The 22,798-nt window shown below is 43.3% G+C and overlaps 1 protein-coding gene across 2 annotated transcripts in view; it reads right to left on the minus strand.

Moving 5' to 3' along the window:
- The window catches only part of CBR4 (carbonyl reductase 4), a 287,767-nt gene extending 265,889 nt beyond the window's left edge, over nt 1-21,878 (minus strand). For both annotated transcript variants that reach the window (XM_069631392.1, XM_069631391.1), the window contains exon 1: nt 21,810-21,878. The gene's annotated coding sequence lies outside the window, so the exon portion shown is untranslated. The remainder of the gene's footprint in view (nt 1-21,809) is intronic.
- Between the last annotated feature and the right edge of the window lie 920 nt (nt 21,879-22,798).

Below are 22,798 nucleotides of genomic sequence, written 5' to 3' on the forward strand. Positions count from 1 at the left end.
TAGGTTAATGGTGAAGACTAGTAAATGTTCCTTGGTCAAAAGGCCTGTTAAATATCTGGGCTAACATGACTGAAATTGAATATTACATCTTTTGTCTAGATAATCTTTAATAACGACACAAATGCTAGGCTTTTCGGATTATTCTTTGCCATGTAACCACTTGATTTTTAGGTTTTGAAGTGGCAGGTTAAGTCAAAGTTAAATCAAAACAGAGACTTTTTACAACACTTCACCACTCCTTTTTATGAGAAAATGGAGGGGTCAAAGCAAAAGGAAGGGATATATGGCTAAGTGGTGTCACCAGACAAAACAAGTATTTATAGCCTGCCTATCTTCAGATGACCGGGAACATGGCTCTGCAGGTTGATGAAAAAAAGGGGGGAGCAGAAACCAAATGGAAACACGTAGCTGGGGGAAGCTGAATATGATTCTTGGCTGATGTTGCCCGGGTAGAGGTTTGCGAGGAAGCTGAATTCACAAGTTGATCATGGTGGCCGGACCCAAGGGGGGAAACTCAAGAGGAATGAGTGGCCAGAGAGGGAGGGATTGGATACAGAGCTGGCGTCATTGGATACAGAGCTGGCGTCAAAAAAGGAGGAAGAGGCAGAGAGAGTACACCAGAGCATGAAAAGTATTGGGAAACGGAAGGTGAGCCCAAGGAGATACATGCTGTGAGTGTGGGCCATCACAATGCACCGGAGTATGCAGGGTGCTGGGACACTGAAGGAAAGTCAACAAGTTGCCGTCTGGTCACTCCGCAACATGGGGTAAGATGCGCAAAGAAAGAGAAAGCAAGCCAATGACAATGGTTTACTGGAATTTGGGGTTCTAACATTTTGTAAGGTGAAGTGTCTGTGCCATGGGCGTCAAGGGGACTAAGGTGAACTGTATTCTGGGAGTTGAAGTCTGTCACTCCTCAATGTGTTTTAAGAGATGCTAGGAGGAAGAAAGTGAACCAATGATTACAGTTTATGGGAAGAAATGGTTCTAGCACTTCAAGGAAAAAAAGTGATGCCGAGTGGCCTCATAAGAACTATGATGAACTGTATTCTGGGAAATTAAGTCCTGTCATCTGCCAAGGCAGTGCAAGAGGCACTAAGAGAGAGAAAGCACGCCAATAATAATGGTGTGTGCGACGTCATGTGTCTAGCACCTAACAGTACAAAATGTGTGGTGCTGAGATGCATCAAGAGAACACACGTACACTGAGTTATGGGAGTCAAAGTCCTATCACTCCGTATGCAGCACAAGAGGCACTAAGAGAGAAATATCAAACCAATGAAAATGGTTTACAAGACGTTGTGATTTGGACACTTCACAAGCTAAAGTGTGTGTTGCTGGCTGTCTTCTGGGATTCCAAGTCCTGTCACTGCCCAACGTAGTGTGAGAGGCGCTGAGAGAGAGGAAGACCTTTACTGATACAGAAAAGCAAGCTAGACTAGTCATTCCCAGACAGGTAACCAAGGAATGAAGAGCAACATGAACTATGGGCCATAATAATCGATAGCCACAGTGGAGGCCTGCTGAGGGAATAACTCACAACAGAAAAAGAATCAAAGACAAAAATAGAAGAAAAAAATACTTTGGTTTTGTGGTATGAAGAAAATAACATACATGTATATATATTATGTTATGATGTCATCACTGAAGGTGACCTGCAACACAGAGTAACTAATACAGTATTAAGCTTCCAATAGCTATGTATGATCTTCACACATCATGGGATATTCAGGAAACCGTCACCAAGCCATGCTGAAAGGCCACATCCAATATTTGTGAGATCATGACATCTGAATTTGGAGAGGATTCATCATAATGTAGAGACTGTGGTGCTGTACGGTTCTCAAGACATTGATCATATACAGAACTGAGAATCTCACCAGGGAACAACATATTTATTGAAGGAAGTCTATCGGCTAATTGACACTAGCCAATTCTGTTGGAACTGAACAGGAGCTGTTTTACCAGGGTACGAAATGCTATCGGTTGTTCCACATGAAGACCTGTTTTCCGGCCAGAGAAGAATTGCTTTGCAAAGTTTTGATGGACAAAGTTAATCTACTTAGACCTATTTAGTGCCTGTATTAGGCATATGTCTTTAGATAGGGATACTACAAATGCATTTGAATGCCACCTGAGAAGAGTATTATGTGCACCTGCTATAAAAGTCATAATAATCTTAAATATTTAATTATCAGGCAGCTTATTAAACTGTTGAGTCAGCATGAGAATATAAGGGCCCGAACGATCAAAAGGAGTCACAAGTCTTATTTGAACATACACAGGGTGCACTTGTTCAACCTCATAATGAAAATCACAAGGCCCCTTTAAAATTGTGTTTGGTTTCCATCAGTTCCTGGGATAAATGATCATACAAAGATTTCTGTGAATGAAATGCACACGATGCGTAGATACTCCTCCAAAAAAGCCCTGAAATGAGACCAGAATAAAAATGATCACACTTGTACATGCTCATTGGTGAGTTAACCCAGCCATGTGATTCCACAAGTTTGGGCAAATATCACAAACATTTATTTTATGAAAGTTATGATAACCAAGCAATGAATTCTGAGACTCAGTGTGGAATACCTTCTGCCTACAAGACACAGATGTATTGTCCTACAGTTCTCACTTCACTATTCAGAACTTTCCACTACAGAATTGGTTATTTTTTAGAATTTGAAATATGTATTCAACCTTTACATGTGTAAATAGATCTGTAACTTGTAGTATCATCTTAGTGTGTTATTTATGTAGATTATGTGGGCCAATGGATTTGTCGACCAATCCGAGGGCACAGCTATGATTTAGAAATGTAATTGTATGGTTTCCTCTTAGCCCTTCCCCTCATCCTTCTTATATGCTACCCTCATCATTCTTATATGCTACCCGCCTCACCCCGTTCCTCTGTATTAGTTTTGAAATCATCTTGATTAATTACTTTCATCCCTACCAATCGGAATCAAACATAATTACCGAATATAAATTACCGACCCCACCAAAAGACCTAAAACACATACCACGAAAAGTTTGAACTACCAAAAGTTCAAACTTTTCGTGGTATGTGTTTATGTCTTTTGGTGGGGTCGGTCAAAAAACTGTGAGCAGTGTTACGGGGGTCACCCCCGCAGCTCACCCGACCAGAAAAAAAAAGCCTGGGGGCTGCTGGGGTGTCCTCCGCAACACCCGCTCACTACACTATACAGTATAGTAAGCAGGGGCTGTAGGACACCCGACCGAAAAAAAATAAAAAATAAGGAAAAAGTAAAAGCCGAGGGGCTGCAGAGGTGTCGCCTGCAGCTGCCTGAAAAAAATAGAAAGAAAAAAAAAAGGAAAAGGACCCTGCAGCGCCGGTTCCCGATCACAGAAGGGAAATGGAACCTGTGCCGCAGGTACACAGCGCGTCGGAAGGAAAGTTAAGTAGGGTGGTGGGGGTATGCTGGGGGTGTGTTGTCGGTGTGGGTGGGGGTGTGTGTTTGTACGGTTTTGGGGTTGTTTTGTAATGGATGTCCGCATGGGAAATTTACGAACATTTTGTATTGCATACATTTCCCATGCAAACATTTCCGTCACGGGTTATTCAGCCGTGGGAAAATCACACAGATGCTACCAATCTCTTTGCTTCATATCCTTTGAGTTGACTTCAATATTAATTTTTCTCATATTGCACCAACTTCTCTCATCGCGGGAACATATCTTCCCTCTTACGACCTTCACTTTACAACTTCTCCCACAAGGTGTGTAAAACATTTTTTCTCAGCTTAATTTTCTACTTTATCATTTGAAAGAATATATTTACCTTCCATTTATCTCGTGCATTGGCCACCAAGCGAATTCTATATACACCTTAACTCAATGTCTTTTCTTTCTACACGGCTTTCCCTACTTATAGTCACACGTGAACTTGGCAAGGCAGATCTCACTGCACAGAGATGTTTTTGAAGAAGGTGTTCGACAACTGAATGGAAAACCTTGAGTTGAAAGCACATGGAATTTCAGTGGAAGAAGATGTAGCAAACATATTCAATACAGACACAGATGCTTTGGTAAATCCGGACCTTGTGACACCCAAGTAGTGAGGTGTCTTAATTATCAGCAGGAAAAGGTAAACAAAAACATGATACCCATATAAATTAGGTCTGTTGCAACTTTTAGATGTCATTCTATTCTAAGGTATCCTTTCAACTGTACTCTAGTTTATGGCCATCATCATACATTCTGCAAAACTCCCATCTTCTTAAAGAATGTAATTTCAATATTATTCATAATGTAAAAGGATGCAATACCAGCACACACCCATGTCTCACACTTGTATTCGTTAGCAATTCACTAATTCCATAGTTTTTTATGCAAATTGCTCTGTTATCCAAGTGCAACTAGATTGTCAATACCAACAAAAGACATTTCATCAATAACTGGTCCTGCAAGACCTGATATAACTATCCACGCATATGAACAACAAATTGAGACCCACAAGCACAAGAAAGCAATAGATATCACTTTGCATTGCAACACACTTAAATATTAGAGCAAAAAATATATATACTCCCTGCTGCATTGTTCAAAACCTCCCCATTTATCCAGAAAAAGGTCCACAGCGTCATGCCTCCATTTCACAATTCTGCTTCATTTTTTCCATAGTTAGCACTGATCCACTTTGTAGTTCAGACCCCATCACAGTGATGTAGAGGACACATCAGCACTGAAACCAACTGCTTGAAGGCAGGCATCTGCCAAGATGGATGCTTCAGCCAACCATTTGCCAAGAGAGCTCCTCCCTATCCTGACATTCCCTGAACACTCTCCAAAAGCATCAGTGAACTGTACCATCCAACACAGTCGATCTATACACTTTCTCCCATAAACCATGATATAAATTAGACATTGTAAGGGTCACATTGTCCATAAAGTGATATTGTTTGAATATTCAACAGAACTGTGCTAGATAAACAGTAGTCCTGGTGAACTTATTTGTACAAATTCCAAATACTGACAGATTCCCCCAAGTGGAACTTCGTGAACTTCCTTTGAATTTCAGAAAAAAGTCTGAGCAAGTTCTGTAAACCCCAGGTCAGCGCTACCGAACGTTAACCCCTACTGTCTTCCTTGGGCTAGCAATAGCTTCCTAACAGGCTGTATAACCCCATCAATGTCCTTCTTACTTTTCCTACTCTGACCAAAGGTTTGTTTTTCAATGTGAGTTGGGATAGTGCCTTGCACTTTCTCTGTGGGATTCAGCTAGGTCACTCTTACCATTCCCCTCCTACTCTTCTCCCTACCCCTTCCCTTTCTCCTCCCTTAACTCATTTGTCTCTCTGATGTTTCACTTCTCCTCCCTTCGGTCTCTAAAGGCATACTCTCTCTCCGGGTCTGCTTCCGGATCCCATACTGCGTGTCACCAAAACTGGCCAACCACCTCTTCCTTCCAGAGCTTGATCGGGTCAGGAGAGTGGTTGATCGAGAGGTCCCGGACATTACTGGGACTCTTGATGTGGCTGACCACTGTTAATAGTTCGTATGGGAGACTTGCACGGTTTTGGCATTCAGGGACAAAGTACCCAATGCATTACCCACGTAGGTCCACTGGGAGACCTGTCTCCACCATATCTGTCTCGTTTGTCGGGATCCAGCTCCGTACATAAGTGATCTCCCAAGGAAACCTTCATGAGGCTCAGTCAGGGTGTGGAAGACGGGCCTTGGGACTCAGGGTGTTGGTGGTAGTTCCTGGTTTGTGTAACCCCCAATGTTCATCTTTTGCTCTCATAATCTCATGTTGCTAGGTTATGGGCAACCTCTGTGTCTGATCCATCTTCGGACACCACATTTCACAGATGTCTTATAGAATACGCCACCTCTCTGAGACTGTTCATGGGTGTTTATTAAATTGTTGTGGGCCCTCCCTCTCTCTCTCTCACCTCCCTTAGCATTCTCCTCCCTAACCCAGTCATATCTAACCCCTGGTTAGTGCTACCAAATGGTAACCCTTACTGTCTAACGTCTTTCCTGGACTATTCGACTAACAATGGCTTCATAGATGTAGGCCGTCTAACTTCCTCAGGGGCTTTCTAACTTTCACTACCCCGACCATAGGCGAGTGATTCATTGGGAGATGGAATAATGCCTTCAACTTGCTCTTCAACACTCCATACACTAAGCCGCCTGACCCATTCGCCTCACAAACATGCGTTCTCACACTGCAGCACCCTTGCACTCACTAAGTCAATACATTACCTTTAGCCAATAAACACTGCCACACTCTGCCAATCCTTCCTTCCTCTTGATGGTCTGTTGGTCCACCTCTACCTCCACAGCCGACCGCAGCCGAAGAAAACCTGCACTTCCCGTTTCCTGTCCCCTACTTAAAACTCTTGCTGTACTAATTGGACAGCTTTTCTTGCCATGCCAATCCTGTCCTTTCTTCCACTCCGAGGATGTGTATATTTCTTCAAAAGGGGCTAAACCCCACCAATCTCCACGTGGCCGAAATACGCAATTAACATGCCGTAAAAAGTGCAATGTCCCAGTTCAGGGTTTGAGGTTTGTTCCCCTTTTGGTAATGGGTCTTTTTCCCCCCCTTCTCCGTACCCAGTGTTATAGGGGACCAGGCTGTTGTACTCTGCTGCACTCCTGAGGCAGGTTTCCATGCTGCTCTGGTTAGTAGCTGTCTCTCTCCGGGTATGTGGACGGCTGCGCTGAGGACTCTGTGAGGCTGTGGCAGCTCCTCTTATCTTCTTTTCGCTACTCTGAGTGGTTTGATCTGGTGTTGGATCGCTCGCTTGTCCTTCTTTGATATTGTCTGTAAATAAAGAAAAGCGCTGGCGAGTATATGCACCAAGAGTTAAGGCTGAAGATAAGGGGCTGCACACACACATGCAGCACAAGGGGGAGGGTCAGTAGTTGGGACCCTCATAGCTGAACTGGCCCTCCAGACTAGGGCTGGTTCTGGATTCCTCCCCCTTCCTTTGACAAGTCAGGTCATCGGCCTTGTCACAGAAGGTATTGCAATAAAATTACAATTGAAATAGGACTATTTTTATTATAGAGATTAAGGTGGAATTGGCATAGCTTTTTTATGTTTAGAACTGTATGTGTTTATCTCAAATTAGCACATATGACATGATTCACAGTTGGGAGCACCCGTTAATTTTTTTATGGACTGAAAAAAAATCAGTGACTGGCTTAAGTGATCCTTAGAGCACATGACGTTTGGGGGGGATTATGGAGAAAAATAAAATCACAGCCTGTGATACAAGGAGTGAGAATGTAGGAGTGAGAATGTGTGATACACAGATTACTGGCACTGCTGACCCTAGACAGAAGAACATCCTGTCCCTAGAGGCAAGGAGCTATCCCTAGATGGACGGTAATGTGCCGCCTATCTAAATGAAAAGGTGAGAAGAACATATCCCTATACTACACCTTACTGGTACTAATATATTTCAAAGGCACTAAAAAACACTCAATAGCCCACAAGCGAGTGCTTGATTTTATTTTTAAATGTTTTTTTTGGCATTTTTCAAACATAGCCATTCGGCAACAAACAATATCTTAGATGAAATATACATAACATGTCACGACAGGCCAACAAACTAAACAGCAAAGGTAAAGGAAACAAAGGAAAAAATTATGCTGCTATAATACCGGTTCACCCAAATCTCTGCCAGCACTGTCTCTTGTGCGGGTATAAAGCAAGTCTCCAAGTCTATGTAGTCCATTTAGCAAGGTAACGAAAAATAAAAAGGGTGATATATCAGTCATCCAGGGCTCACAGGGGTTTATCATCCGAGGGGTACAATGCAGAGTTAACCAAAGACTTCCATGCTTCAAAGAGGAGGCCCACTTTCCCACCATGCACATCAATGGCCCCACCCCATGCCGTCGTTTCAGCAGTGCTCCAGCATTGCATTTCATTGAACCACATCTCAAACCTCGGCCCCTTATTTACAAGTGAGTGCTTGATGAGTCTCATTTTTCTCATGCTGAGAACATTCCAAGGGAGAATTTGTGTCCCTTTTATTCACCCACAGGGGAATATGTTCTGTGAGTACACAGGTGGCACTAGGTGTTATATCAACCTTAAAAGAAACATATGAGCAGTATGTATGGTGCCCAATGTGCCCGCCAAATGGCCGGGTACTGGTTGTTAAAAGAAAAGGATGGTATCCCACATGTTCAAAAGGACATCCAACTAATAAATGGTCGACCGGTTTCGATGACTTTGCTGAGTCAGGTCATCATCTTCAGGACCAGTAATTTAAGGAGAGGTTTGGTTCACAGCGATCCAAGATTCATGATCAGGCAGCCATCCCATTCACACCAATACCCAGTGAGGAAACACCACGGGGTGCGTTGCTTCACTGGGTATTGATGTGGCACCACCCTTCTGTGGTTGACGGTTGGGACGCGAGCGCATGTGGTAGTTGTTTGCATTATCCACTTATGTGTCTGGTTGGCCTGTGTGTTCTGCTGTGTGGGGGTCCTTGGCAGTTGCTGGTGTGTTTGAGGGTTCGTAGTGGTACTGTAGAATGTCCAGGAGTGGGGTGCGTAATCCACATGTTTCCACCCACCAACAGAACACTCGTTCAAGTCAACCCCGCACTCACTGCAGACAGGTCATCTAGATCACACTCACCAAGAAGCAATACCAAAAATAACATCCAGACAACACCTAAAACCAAACCTGCATGCACCTACACTTATAGACCAACAACACACAGGCAAACACTTATACCACAGCACCACATACCACATCATCCACACTACATGGAAACATTTGGAAACAAATTGCAGAAAATGTGAGAACTGTACCCCTGGTGGTACCCAACAAAACAAACAGTGAAAAGCAAAATAACAATCAAACAATCCGGACATAGGTTGGAAAACACTTGCAAGTGAACATAGAATGTATCAGGACCAAAACATCAGTTTCATGAAACCTTTCAGGTCAATACTTTAGGGCCATGATGGGTGGACCCTAAACCCTGAAAACCATGAAAAAAAACTTGGAATGAAACATGTTATTCCCAACGTGACAGTTACACTCATTACAAACCCTTATGAGATGAAGCGGTCACTTCAACACAGACCTGTCCTATACACCTACAAAATAAGCATGTTAAACTCTCAATAACATGAAATACTTTAAATTAATTCCTGGAGATGTGCCCTGAACGCAGACGACACCTCATATCTAATGTTGGTTAAAGCAACAATTAACCAAAACTCTACTCAATAGGTGATACCGACTGAACCCAAAAACTACTAATGCAAAATGCAAAATCCCCCAATGTATCCTGAGCCAACCACGGTGGAACTCCAACAAAACATCGAGGATGTTCCACAATCAGGAGCAGGGTGTGAGCAGGAACACACACGTGGTGGCCACAACATTTACACAACACAATGAGCACAAAACAATGCATAGTACATTTCTGATATCCAGAAAAACATTTGCTCCAATTTGCCCAAAACGTATGCTCCAACGCTAATGGCAATTTATCTTCCCTATCTTCCCTATGTTTTAACAATTTGTTTTCTTTGTTCCTTAGCTAACCACTTCTGGACTACATGAGCTACACTAATCAGGAAGACTATAGCCATCTAACTTCAAGGGAGATATGCATCATGAAAATGTTTCCTATGCTATGCATTGGTGCTGTATGTAGAACATTTTCTTAAATACATTACTTCACCAATGTAATGCATCCGTGCCAAGAATCATAAAATGCATTACTTCTCTACTATAAGGTATCTGTGCTTCAGGACAGGGGTCCATGGACATTTTCTGCTGGAATATCTATGGGCAAATATGGTACCCCTAGCCCTACAAATACGCAACGAACCAGCACTTTTCTTAGATGACAAGGCATACATGGAAGATTTCAGCAAAATTGCCACGAAATGTAGCAGAGACTTGATGGCACTGACCATAACTACAGCCAAAAGGATCCATACCAAAATGTTGGTGGATTTGAAGAACGAGGAAACTAAGTTTTTAAGCGATGACACCATCACCAACGCAAGGGAAAAACTCAAAGAAATCGATGCTACCCTAGAAACCTTCTCAACATTAACACTGGAAAGGAAACATAAGAATCTTGCTAAGGACATCAAAAACTTCAAGCTGGAAAATGTGTACCCTACCTTGCACTAGACTATAAAGATATCAAGGAAAAGGAAAGAATGGCTAGACAGGGAGGTATGAACAGAAACCGACGGAAGGGTGTATCTTTCTCAGGCTCAGACAACTCGAGCTCAGGTTCATCATCAGGAGACCAAAGCAATCCCAGTGGTATTAATCCCAACTATGGCCAATTTCAACCATCACCCATGATGCCTTTTTTAGGGCAAGGGGGCCCCAGAGGCGGATTCTGCCCCCCCCCCCACAACTACAGATGCCATTTTACAACTACCCCCAATGGGGACAACCAGGCAGAAGATGCAGGGCCAACAGAAGACGCCAGATCTAATCCCGGTCTTCAACCTCAGGTATACCACTCTCCACAGAAGAAACCTCCCTTCTGGCAAAAGGCTTATCCTTTGTACCCACGAATACTACTGACTGGTTTCAATTGGATGGAGAACTCTCTACCTTTCTTCGCGCAATCAGAAGAAACATTTTCTTCAAGGACAAAGATTGTCCTTTGGAAACAGAGGACACAGGACTCAGACCTAAAAGTGATTTCTACCCGAAAGACAGCTACATCCCCTCTTTGTTTCCTGCATTCGAGAAATGCCTTAGACAAGAAATTAAAAAACTCAAATCCACCAAAAATCACCAGAGAAAAAAACTTAACTACTGGGGAACACAAAGCCCTCAAAACCCTATCCAACAATTCGGACATCGTCATCAAAATGGCAGATAAGGGAGGAGGCATTGTTATACAAAGCAAAGAACAATACACGACGATGGTTATGACCCTACGTAATGAAGATAACAATTACAAAAAAATCAAAAAAGATCCCACCAACATGTTGAAATCTAAAATACAAGAAATGACGAAATTTGCAGTGGAAAGAAACTGGATCACTGATAAAGAAGAGGCATTCCTCAATACCACAGAGGGCAGGATCCCAGCGTTTTACGCCCTGCCTAAAATTCACATGAATATGACAGTACCCCCAGGGAGACCCATCGTTTCAGGGCGCGGCTCTATACTAGAGCCCCTATGTAAATTCATCGACTTTTTTCTGAAACCATTATTGTCAGAACACACCGACATATTTAAAGGACACCATGACAACCATCAATATTTTTGAAAATCAGCCCTTTGATCCCACCAATGAAGAAATTGTTACCATGGATATTAAGAGCCTGTATACCAGCATCCCACAGGAACAAGCAGTGGAATGCATCAGACAACACCTAGCCTTACACATGACTAAGAGAAGAGTACCAGGCAATTTCATATCTGAACTATTGGATTTCGCTTTGACCAACAATTATTTTTCATTCAATGACATTTTCTACCAACAAACCTGCGGCACTGCTATGGGTGCAGCATACGCACCCAGCCTAGCTATAATCTTCATGGAAGAATATGAAAAGACCTTCATACTTAGTGAGGCCAATCCATTTTATAACAACATCCGCCTCTGGTACCGATATATTGATGATGTCATCTTCATCTGGCATGGAAACAAACAAGAACTGGACAACTTCCTAAACTGGACTAACAATCAAACTCAAGAAATCCAATTCACAATGAGCCACAACAATGAGAAAGTCAACTTCTTAGATCTCAACATACTGGCTTCGGATGGCAAATTGACATGTTCCATCTTCAAAAAAGAGACGGATCGCAACACCACACTTCACTACAGGAGTAACCACCCTAAGAGTCTCCGAGATAACTTGCCCTATGGGCAATTCTTAAGAACCAGGCGCAACTGCACGGACACCAAGGATTTCAAAACCCATGCCACAGAACTACAACACAAACTTGAAAATAGAGGTTATCCCAAAAAAATACTTAAGGATACCAAGAAAAGAGCACTCTACACTCCGAGAGAAGTATTATTGGTCCCTAAAACTCGCAACCATAATACTGAAGACTCCTTGGCGTGCGTCACTACCTTTAATGCCAGCACATCACAACTAAAAGGGATCATCAAGAAACTGTGGCCCATCGTCCAGTTGAGCCTGCCAGAAGAACTGCTACCCAAAATGGCCCTGAAGAGATCCAAAAATCTTAAAGACCTCCTAACTCATGCTAGAAACAAACGCAAGGAGTCAAGATAAACCCTGTGAAATATGCAAGACATTCGTGGGCATCACCCCTGTGGCAGTTGCTCAGTGTGCAGCCAAACCAGAAAACTACGATCCTTCCCGATAGATGAAAAAGAACGGGAAATTCGCCATTTTTCCAATTGTAAGACATCCAATGTCATTTACCTGATCGAATGCCCCTGTCATCTAAGAAACATAGGTCAAACATCCAGACCAGTGAACAAAAGGATAGGGGAACATAAGTCAAGAATAAGATGCAAAACACACAATGCACCCCTTGTCTCTCATTTTCTTGAGTACCTACACAACTGTGACTCCTTCAAATGGTGGGTTGTAGACAAGGTTACCGACTGTTCCAATACCACCAACGCTTTGAATTTCAAAGAAGCATGGTGGATTTTCAAACTACAGACCATCTCAAAGGGTCTCAATAAGATCACTCCGTTTGAATATCTATAAACACAGTTTACAGTTGTTTTCCAGCTTCCCACCTTTCCAGTCCACTGTCCCCACAGGGACTCTTTAGGCAGTCGACTAGGTAAATGCTAGCACCACAGATGCCTAGGCGATGCCCCCCACCCCGTCAGGCTTCTTTTCCCGCAGGACTATACCCTTTTGTCCTGCTTTTAGAACCTCCCCTCTCCGCAGACTCATGTCATCTGCTTGGCACACACGTAGTTTAGCTGCTGCAGTTTCCTCACCTAACACTCAGCCACTTTTTCACCAGAATATGCGCTCCAACTGTCCCCGGACCTGCACAGCTACGCCCCGTCCCGACAGTGCCCTCCACTTTTACATGTAACAGTAAGCAAGGCAGCTGATGCACTCGTTCGTATCGAGAGAGACTTTCAGCACCGGCTCGATTTCAGCCCCAGCTGCCCTCACTGGATTGCGCGTTGATTCGCGTCCCGTCTCCTTGACGACCCGACCTCGATGCCACGGCACATGCGCGAGGACGACACACTATTCCTCCACGCACGCTCAGTGCTCATACTCCCAAACAGCTCACTGACACGAACGCGAGCGCCATTCCTGTTCGTACACAGCGCGAGCGGCTCGTTGGAGACATTGAGGTGAGCTTTCATCACCTTTCAATCCGACCACGCCTGGCAGTACCCCCAGCACCTGGCATCCTTTATAACAACCTTTAGCCTATTCACTCTCCTCCTTGCTCCCCAGATTCTCAACCTGAGCCCCTGGCCTTCAGGCAGGAACTCATCTCCTGCCCCAGAAAATACTATGCTTTCCACGGGAGCCCTGCAGTACCGCCCCCACGCTACTGCACAAACGAGGTACCTCCATTTTGGTTTTCCTTTTCTTTCTTTCTCTCTTACAACATAGACCCACAGTCAGGGATCTATGGTATCTATGACTAACACCAATACATGTGTCCTGCTATTTTCAGATCACCTCACTATGAACATTGTTCTTACCAGGACACCGACCACCAAACCGTGAGGGTCCTAACAACCAGCGTCTGAACCTCTCCCTCATATGCAAGGTTAGTGGCTGGGACTGGAGGGACAACCCTCAGGGTAGCCTCTCACGGGCCTTTTCTAAGACTCATAGTAATGATCCACCTCCTGGACCATTCAACAATATACTTTTATATTGCTTTTATCTATAGGGAGACCTGCTTCACCTGGACCCAGAAGAAGGCCTTTACCTTTTCCCAGCCGAAACGTCTATTGCCATCGTGCCTTGACCCTACATCTTCCAGACCGATGACCAGAATCCTTACTACCACCTTCATGTTGACGTCGCCTTATAGCAGACCCTATTTTTAGGTTCCTTTAAAGCAAAGTGCTGTGTAAATGTTGCTTGCGACTAGGATAACATTTCAACAGTTGACCAATATGATGTAATACTTGGCAACACTTCAAGAAAACACAGCACCAGTATAGTAGTGTGCAGGTAACACACTATACTAACTTGGTAAATGTACTGTTTTGATAAACTGTTGGTACATTTCTAAAAAAAGTCACCTTTGTATTCTGCGCTGTATGGACTAAACAGGCGAAATTGAGTGACTACCTGTCACCACTGAACATCTCATGCTATTTAAATATGTCCTTAATATTGGGAATACATGTACTCTTGTTCTAGATAACTCACCAAGTGGATGACAAGGTTTATTTTCAAATTTCTTTTTATGCTTAAATTGTTCTCATGTTTAATTTTCCGTATTCACATTGAATCACCAATGTTTGAAACTTGTGACCTAACTAATAAAGGTCACTGAAATTGTTTTCTCCCCAGGACTTGGATTTGTACTTCCCTCCAACAACACATACTTATATAGATGTGTTAAACTTTAATATGGAGATGTGTTTAAACTGTCAGTTTAAACTGTCACTACAACAATCCACTGTAGTACAAATGTTCAAGGACAGGACCACCCTCCTGTACAAAATACCTATCTAGCCTTCACGTCCTGCCCGACCATAGGCTACCCCTCAAGTTACAAAGATTGTAGATATAGCGCAGCTATAATAGGGATCCGAAATTGGATTCACCCATGTACTAATGTGAAGTTTCTCTTTTTTCTGTACCCGTGAGTTTTCTATCTTTTTTACACCTCCTGATACCCCTACAGGGTTCCCCCCCTCCCCTTCCCCCACCCCTACCCCCGCATGCCCTTTTCCACCATCATGGAACACACACTTAGCTTCTCGGAGGAGCAAATCAATGACATGATCCAGGGCCCAACACTCTTCAACATGGAAGGGGCACAAGCTAATATGGACTCAACTACCACAGGTGAAGACCTTCTTAACTTTAAAAAAACAATGCTTCAGGACAGAGGTCCATGGACATTTTCTGCAGGAATATCTACGGGCAAATATGGTACCCCTAGGCCTACAAATACGCAACGAACCAGCACTTTTCTTAGATGACAAGGCATACATGGAAGATTTCAGCAAAATTGACACGAAATGTAGCAGAGACTTGATGGCACTGACCATAACTACAGCCAAAAGGATCCATACCAAAATGTTGGTGGATTTGAAGAACGAGGAAACTAAGTTTTTAAACGATGACACCATCACCAACGCAAGGGAAAAACTCAAAGAAATCGATGCTACCCTAGAAACCTTCTCAACATTAACATTGGAAAGGAAACATAAGAAGCTTGCTAAGGACATCAAAAATTTCAAGCTGGAAAATGTGTACCCCTACCTTGCACTAGACTATAAAGATATCAAGGAAAAGGAAAGAATGGCTAAACAGGGAGGTATGAACAGAAACCGACGGAAGGGTGTATCTTTCTCAGGCTAAGACAACTCGAGCTCAGGTTCATCATCAGGAGACCTAAGCAATCCCAGAGGTATTAATCCCAACTATGGCCAATTTCAACCACCACCCATGATGCCTTTTCTAGGGCAAGGGGGCCCCAGAAGCGGATTCTGCCCCCCCCACAACTACAGAGGCCATTTTACAACTATCCCCAATGGGGACAACCAGGACGAAGACGCAGGGCCAAGAGAAGATGCCAGATCTAATCCCGGTCTTCAACCTCAGGTATACCACTCTCCACAGAAGAAACCTCCCTTCTGGCAAAAGGCTTATCCTTTGTACCTACAAATACTACTGACTGGTTTCAATTGGATGGAGAACTCTCTACCTTTCTTCGCTCAATCAGAAGAAACATTTTCTTCAAGGACAAAGATTGTCCTTTGGAAACAGAGGACACAGGACTCAGACCTAAAAGTGATTTCTACCCGAAAGACAGCTACATCCCCTCTTTGTTTCCTGCATTCGAGAAATGCCTTAGACAAGAAATTAAAAAACTCAAATCCACCAAATATCACCAGAGAAATAACCTAACTACTGGGGAACACAAAGCCCTCAAAACCCTATCCAACAATTCGGACATTGTCATCAAAATGGCAGATAAGGGAGGAGGCATTGTTTTACAAAGCAAAGAACAATACACGACAATGGTTATGACCCTACTTAATGAAGATACAATTACAAAATAATCAAAAAAGATCCCACCAACATGTTGAAATCTAAAATACAAGAAATGACGGAATTTGCAGTGGAAAGAAACTGGATCACTGATAAAGAAGAGGCATTCCTCAATACCACAGAGGGCAGGATCCCGGCGTTTTACGCCCTGCCTAAAATTCACAAGAATATGACTGTACCCCCAGGGAGACCCATCGTTTCAGGGTGCGGCTCTATACTAGAGCCCCTATGTAAATTCATCGACTTTTTTCTGAAACCATTATGTCAGAACACACCGACATATTTAAAGGACACAATGACAACCATCAATATTTTTGAAAATCAGCCCTTTGATCCCACCAATGAAGAAATTGTTACCATGGATATCAAGAGCCTGTATACCAGCATCCCACAGGAACAAGCAGTGGAATGCATCAGACAACACCTAGCCTTACAAATGACTCAGAGAAGAGTACCAGCCAATTTCATATCTGAACTATTTGACTTCGCTTTTACCAACAATTATTTTTCTTTCAATGACATTTTCTACCAACAAACCTGCGGCACTGATATGGGTGCAGCATACGCACCCAGCCTAGCTATAATCTTCATGGCAGAATATGAAAAGACCTTCATACTTAGTGAGGCCAATCCATTTTATAACAACATCCGCCTCTGGTACCGATATATTGATGATGTCATCTTCATCTGGCATGGAAACAAACAAGAACTGGACAACTTCCTAAACTGGACTAACAATCAAACTCAAGAAATCCAATTCACAATGAGCCACAACAATGAGAAAGTCAACTTCTTAGATCTCAACATACTGGCTTCGGATGGCAAATTGACATGTTCCATCTTCAAAAAAGAGACGGATCGCAACACCACACTTCACTACAGGAGTAACCACCCTAAGAGTCTCCGAGATAACTTGCCCTATGGGCAATTCTTAAGAACCAGGCGCAACTGCACGGACACCAAGGATTTCAAAACCCATGCCACAGAACTACAACACAAACTTGAAAATAGAGGTTATCCCAAAAAAATACTTAAGGATACCAAGAAAAGAGCACTCTACACTCCGAGAGAAGTATTATTGGTCCCTAAAACTCGCAACCATAATACTGAAGACTCCTTGGCGTGCGTCACTACCTTTAATGCCAACACATCACAACTAAAAGGGATCATCAAGAAACTGTGGCCCATCGTCCAGTTGAGCCTGCCAGAAGAACCGCTACCCAAAATGGCCCTGAAGAGATCCAAAAATCTTAAAGACCTCCTAACTCATGCTAGAAACAAACGCAAGGAGTCAAGATCAACCCTGTGGAATATGCAAGACATCCGTGGGCATCACCCCTGTGGCAGTTGCTCAGTGTGCAGCCAAACCAGAAAACTACGATCCTTCCCGATAGATGAAAAAGAATGGGAAATTTGCCATTTTTCCAATTGTAAGACATCCAATGTCATTTACCTGATCGAATGTCATCTAAGATACATAGGTCAAACAAATGTAATAAATAAATAAAATAAATAAATAAATAAATAAATCCAGACCAGTGAACAAAAGGATAGGGGAACATAAATCAAGAATAAGATGCAAAACACACAATGCACCCCTTGTCTCTCATTTGCTTGAGCACCAACACAACTGTGACTCCTTCAAATGGTGGGTTGTAGACAAGGTTACCGACTGTTCCAATACTAACTACGCTTTGAATTTCAAAGAAGCATGGTGGATTTTCAAACTACAGACCATCTCAAAGGGTCTCAATGAGCTCACTCCGTTTGAATATCTATAAACACAGTTTGCAGTTGTTTTCCAGCTTCCCACCTTTCCAGTCCATCGTCCCCACAGGGACTATTTAGGCAGTCGACTAGGTTAATGCTAGCACCACAGATGCCTAGGCGATGCCCCCCAGGCCCCTCAGGCTTCTTTTCCCGCAGGACTATACCCTTCTGTCCTGCTTTTAGAACCTCCCCTCTCCGCAGACTCATGTCATCTGCTTGGCACACAAGTAGTTTAGCTGCTGCAGTTTTCTCACCTAACACTCAGACACTTTTTCACCAGAATATGCACTCCAGCTGTCCCCGGACCTGCACAGCTACGCCCCGTCCCGACAGTGCCCTCCACTTTTACATGTAACAGTAAGCAAGGCAGCTGATGCACTCGTTCGTATCGAGAGAAACTTTCAGCATCGGCTCGATTTCAGCCCCAGCTGCCCTCACTGGATTGCGCGTTGATTCGTGTCCCGTCTCCTTGATGACCCGACCTCGATGTCACGGCGCATTCGCGAGGACGACACACTATTCCTCCACGCACGCTCAGTGCTCATACTCCCAAACAGCTCACTCTGACACGAACGCGAGCGCCATTCCTGTTCGTACACAGCGCGAGCGGCTCGTTGGAGACATTGAGGTCACCTTTCAATCCGACCAGGCTTGGCAGTACCCCCAGCACCTGGCATCCTTTATAGCAACCTTTAGCCTTGGTTATCTATTCACTCTCCTCCTTGCTCCCCAGATTCTCAACCTGAGCCCCTGGCCTTCAGGCAGGAACTCATCTCCTGCCCCAGAAAATACTACGCTTTCCACGGTAGCCCTGCAGTACCGCCCCCACGCTACTGCACAAACGAGGTAACTCCATTTTGGTTTTCCTTTTCTTTCTTTCTCTCTTACAACATAGACCCACAGTCAGAGATCTATGGTATCTATGACTAACACCAATACACGTGTCCTGCTATTTTCAGATCACCCCACTATGAACATTGTTTTTACCAGGACACCGACCACCAAACCATGAGGGTCCTAACAACCAGCGTCTGAACCTCTCCCTCATATGCAAGGTTAGTGGCTGGGACTGGAGGGACAACCCTCAGGGTAGCCTCTCACAGGCCTTTTCTAAGACTCATAGTAATGATCCACCTCCTGGACCATTCAACAATATACTTTTATATTGCTTTTATCTATAGGGAGACCTGCTTCACCTGGCCCCAGAAGAAGGCTGTTACCTTTTCACAGCCGAAACGTTTATTGTTATCGTGCCTTGACCCTACATCTTCCAGACCGATGACCAGAATCCTTACTACCCCCTTCATGTTGACGTTGCCTTATAGCAGACCTTATTTTTAGGTTCCTTTAAAGCAAAGTGCTGTGTAAATTTTGCTTGTGACTAGGATAACATTTCAACAGGTTGACCAATATGATGTAATACTTGGCAACACTTCAAGACAACACAGCACCAGTATAGTAGTGTGTAGGTAACAAACTATACTAACTTGGTAAATGTACTGTTTTGATAAACTGTTGGTACATTTCTAAAAAAGTCACCTTTGTATTCTGCACTGTATGGACTAAATAGGCGAAATTTGAGTGACTACCTGTCACCACTGAACATGTCATGTATTTTAAATATGTCCTTAATATTGGGAATACATGTACTCTTGTTCTAGATAACTCACCAAGTGGATGACAAGGTTTATTTTCAAATTTCTTTTTATGCTTAAATTGTTCTCGTTTAATTTTTCGTATTCACATTGAATCACCAATGTTTGAAACTTGTGACCTAACTAATAAAGGTCACTGAAATTGTTTTCTCCCCAGGACTTGGATTTGTACTTCCCTCCAACGATACATACTTATATAGATGTGTTAAACTTTAATATGGAGATGTTTTTAAACTGTCACTACAACAATCCACTGTAGTACAAATGTTCGAGGACAGGGCCACCCCCCTGTACAAAAAAAAAGACTCCATGTGTCACAATAAAGGGTTGGATGAGCACAGTGTTACAGAAAAGTGTGTCCGCCAAAAAGTCATCTCACATGGATGCCTGTGCACCACCAATCACTGCTCAACCGGAGTTGGAAGCAATACGAAAGAACACCTTCAAGCAGCTTCTTCCTTCGCCATAAGCTGCAGAGAAGACAAAAACAAATATAAATACTGGACAGTTAGCTTATTTCCTCCCAAAGTCATGGGAGGGTCAAAGTGTCACCACATGGAAAGTGGGAAATATCAATGGGGAAACATTTGAGGTTTGCTTTTCTCTGGAGGCACGGACGCTTCATGCTGTGAAGATGGACAAGCAGATAAGGGAAGTTGGTATCTCAAAAGTAGCTACTGGGACAAGGAAGGGGGAATTGGGGGCAATGCTAGTACGCAGGCTCATACAGCTGACCAATGATACTGTCCATTGGGAGTGGCATCACTGTCCAACAGGAGAAAGGAAGAGATTATCGCTCTGGATGCCAACCTCAAAAGCCCCAGATTTAATCAGGGCTAGGTAAGGGCATGCCGCTATAGCCTCCCTTTTTACCATAAAACAAGATCTCTACTGCGGTGAGTGTAGAAGGATCCTTGTCCTTCTTGATAGCCTTTTTGGCCAAGAGATTATTGAGTAATATACCATTGAGTAATATACCATTGAAACGGTTTAGGAAGCATAGAGCTCAACTCAAACGCTTTTGGCGGGTGTAACCCGTCTTGCAATCTCAGCTGACTCGTCCGCCTAGCACCCTATACACCTATTCACTTCAATAGGCTCTCCCCCGCCAAGAAAACAATCGGGGGATGGGGGGGGATATCCTCCTCGCTGACACAAAAGGTTACGAGCTATGAGGAAGATATGGAAGGGGAACTTTTTGACTACTGATCTACTTCAAAACCTTAAATGAATTGTCAAAAACATTATTAATGGGGATGATCGATATTTTCTCAAATATATTCACATGCTAGATTTTATTGTTACAGCTTGGTTTAGCATGAACAGTCCAAATGTGTTCCTCTCTGCCCCTAGTACGTATGAAATACAAGAAATGCAGATGTTTTCCTGAAGTAAAGACACCTCACCGTCAAGTAGAGCACACAGATTCCTTCATCCCCCCAGAAGACGAGATTCTATGATCTCTTACCCCGCTGTCAAAGAGCAAAAGTGACTCATGCTAGGCAAACAGAAGCTTTGCCCCAAAGAGGATGGTATGGCACAGCTTTCAGCTGTACACATGTATTAGGACACCCCCCTCTTTAAATCTGGCCAGTCAGCATCTTTTGACTCTCTGAGGGGAGATAGTTCCTTTTTTTGCACCGAAAACCTTTCGTTTAATAAACAGATGGAGAAATCCAAATTTACATATGACAAATTTGTGCAGTGAAGTGCAGGGTGTTAACGCGAAACAGTGCCAAATCTGGACTATATTTGTTTTACGAAATAGGCATGCACGTCTGTTTAGGGTAATAAGGTTTGGACTTTTACTTGCACGTGACTACAAATGTTTGGCTAGTTATCACCAGAAAACTCAGCATGTTTGTGCGGATATTACAGAACGTTTACTTTTGCAGAAAGTTGTTAACAGTTTACACCCAAACATACTGCCACCTTTTATTTTGTGTTTACGTGCTTATAAATCGGTGCTCCCGGGAGATGTGGGCTTCCTAGATGCGCAGGCAACTGTAAACTAACAGATTATCTCTTTAGCAAGCGAGCATTACAAATGTCAAATATGGTTCGCTATGCTGCTTCGTGCTTCTCATAAATCTTGTGTGGGAGGAAGCGTAACACGACAGGTTACCAGTGGCATAAATAACACACACAAGCCATTAAAAACAATAGGCGCAGAGAAACATTACCAATGGCAACCAGAAAAGAGCGGCCGCACCGCCCACCGTCATTTCACATTACACTGCGCATGCCCAGCGGTTTCCCTATAAGAACTAGATGGCTAACATCCACTCACTGAAGGCGCCGCTTTTGCGCGCCATGCTGGTGGTGTGAACTGAACAACATTACAATGGCCACTATATGATTTTTTGCTAACGTAGGAGAGAACCCGCGATGTTAGTTATATAAATGTACATTTTTTTTTTTACCGTCTTCATACGTTTGTTTTATGCAGTTGACTGCACTGTGGTCTTTCATTAGTATGCCATTATAACAGAAAAATATTTTTTTGTGACAGCCAGAGAAAGCAATACTGGGCCTATACAAAAGCAATTCTTCTGTTAATGCTGTGGCTTGCTGAAGTTCAGTGTTGAGTGTCTAATGCTGGGCAGTTTTTTTTATGATTCAACTATGTAGGCAGTCTTTTTGCTGCATGTTAATGTTAAAGGATATTTATACCGCACACTATCACGCCCGGAGTGGTCACCTGGCGCTCTAATGGATCTGAAAGGAAAAAGGGTAGGATGGTTTAGTAGGATTGAGCAGGAATGGTGCAAGAGAGCTGTGATGTGCTGTTGGCAGATTTAGTTTGGATAACACCGTTCACTGAGCTTAGGTGTGCTTTTCGGTAGGTAGCCGTCATGTGCTGTTGTGCGAGGCTATGTATGGTCTGTTTTGTTGCTGCAGTGTAGTGAAGTGTGTGCGGTTTGTTTTGCTTTAGAGGTATGGTTGTATTTATTCAGAGTTTGAAAGCTGTATGCAGAGGGGGGAGATTTTTTAGTAGAGTTAATTAGTGGCATCATGATCTAGATGGGACGCATGCTAATCTCCACAATTCTGTCTAGAAGTGATAAATGCTAATCTTCACAATTCTTTCTAGATGTGACGCATGATAATCTCCACAATTCTTTCTAAATCAGACTCAGGGCTAATCTTCACAGTTGTATCTAGATGTGAC

This window comes from Ambystoma mexicanum, chromosome 6q, assembly GCF_040938575.1.
Source record: "Ambystoma mexicanum isolate Mex_15411 chromosome 6q, UKY_AmexF1_1, whole genome shotgun sequence".
Lineage (NCBI taxonomy): Eukaryota > Metazoa > Chordata > Amphibia > Caudata > Ambystomatidae > Ambystoma > Ambystoma mexicanum.